Raw genomic sequence first — 2,189 nt, 5'->3', positions numbered from 1 at the left:
GCCCTCACTGTTTCTCTTTTCGCCCGGCCGCGCCCATTGGTGGAGCTCGGCGCCGTGGGGCTCCCCAGCATTGGCCAGCCGCTGTGTTTTGGCTCATCCGGCCTCGTGGTTGGTCACGGCAGGGCGTTCGGGGCGGGGCCGCGCGCTCTGATTGGCCTCTGGTGGTCCTGTTTGAACTCAACTTGAAAACCCGGAGTGCCTGCTGATTGGCCGAGGGCCCTCTGTTTGCTGTTGTAGGCTTGGGGGTGGTGCGCCAAGTTCATTCATTACTTCATTGAAACAGAACATGCTCAGCTGGAAAAGCAAGACAGAGTGGCTTTGACTCATTTCCTCTGAAAGATGTGGTCATCTCGAGAAACAGAATGATCAAAATAGAAAACAGAGCCTTTGCAGCTGCTCAAGTCTCAAAAGCATGTAATTTTTAAAAATAACTTTCAAGCAGTCCAATTAAAAATAATCTTTTACTGAAATATAACGTACATTAGGAAAGTGCGATGTCGCAGGTACAGCTCCCAGACTTTTCACCGAGTGAACACCCAGATCAATTAACAGAACGTTACTTGCACCCTAAGAACCCGCGTCCTGCCCTCTTCTAATCACTACCCACTGCAAGGATCGAGCAGTATTTTCTTAGTTTTTAGACCAAAGACTTTGCTCCCTGAAGGTGGAAGCCAAGATTTATGTACAATAAATATGACATGCAAGGAAATATGCAAGGAAAAAAGTGAGACTTTCTCAGTGACCAATATGCCAAGTCAAGAATTTTTTCTTGTTAAATCGGTTGACTTAACTGAAGCTTTAATTTCTTTTTTTTTTCTCTTGCTTGTCACGAAAGCTAAGATGAAGATTTAATTTCTACCATCTTTTAAAAAAACAATGGGTGGCCGTAGGGGTGGAGTCTGGGGTTGGGATGGCTTACACCTATAATCCCAGCACTTTGGGAGGCCGAGACAGGAGGATAACTTGAGGCCAGGAGTTCAACACCAGCTTGGGCAACATAGCACAGACTCCATCTCTACCAAATAAAAACAAACAATAACAAACAGTGAGTGTTTCTACAGAGATACTGTTTCTCAGTCGTAGCCCTTTAAAGCCCAAAATTTGGTGGTGGTTGTTGTTAGACAGGGCTAGAGTGACATGATCATGGCTCACCGTAACCTCGAGCAATCCTCTTGCCTCAGCCTCTTGAGTAGCTGGGACTACAGGCACACACCACCATGCCTGACTAATTTTTGAATTTTTAGTAGAGATGAGATCTCACTATGTTGCCCAGGCTGGTCTTGAACTCCTGGACTAAAGTGATCCTCCTGCCTCAGCCTCCCAAAGCACAGGGATTACAGGTGTGAGCCACCATGCCTGGCCCCAAATTTGTTTGTATGTGCTGAGCTTCCATCTTCTGGATTAGGGTTTGATCTTCAGGGCTGTGTTTGAGAATTGTGGGGGTAGGAAAAGAACTAGGAGTTAAAGCAGATTGGGGAAGGGGCAGAAGAGATTGGGAAGATAAGATATTGTTAGGGATTCACTGTTAGAGTTTCTGTTTCAGGAGAACTTTGTGAGTTTTTGAACTACTGAACTACTAATTACAGGGTGTATTTTAACCAGTTAAACGTCTGCAGAACAGAAGGAGGCTTATAATAAGAAAGCACGTCGTGGTTCTATCTTGACTTTGCCTAAATTGGATTTAACTCCCTATCTAAGAAAACTTGACAATATGTATTTTTAAAGTTTACAAACAAGAACATTACAATTAATGTTAATGTTTCTGTACTGATGAAAAACATTCAGGTACTACAATGAGCTCATTCCATTTGGTTCGTTTTTTGTTTATTTGTTTGTTTTGAAGGAGTAGGAGTCAGCTTGTTCCTGGGAATCGCCCTGAAGTACACGTGGGCTGGGACCTGGCGTGTGGCTGGAGAGTCCAGTACAGCTTGCGGCCTTCCGGTCCAGTAATTGCAAGGTGAAAACAAAAGTGAGCAGCCGGCAGCATACATTGCCAGGGAGCTCAGGCCGAAGCAGCCCAGAAGGAAGTACTGTCACTGTGGGGCTCCAGGTTTTCACAAGTACATGCGGGTGTCAAACGTGTCAGGGCTGTAAGTAGGAGGGTCTACCCTGGGGAGGGACATTTCTGGCAGTAGTGGAATGTCCCCTATGAGCCCGTAGGTCTTAATTCAGAAATAAGTTCCCAAGGA

Source organism: Nomascus leucogenys, chromosome 14, assembly GCF_006542625.1.
Source record: "Nomascus leucogenys isolate Asia chromosome 14, Asia_NLE_v1, whole genome shotgun sequence".
Lineage (NCBI taxonomy): Eukaryota > Metazoa > Chordata > Mammalia > Primates > Hylobatidae > Nomascus > Nomascus leucogenys.
The sequence above is the reverse complement of the archived record's forward strand: the minus strand, read 5'-3'. Positions refer to the sequence as shown.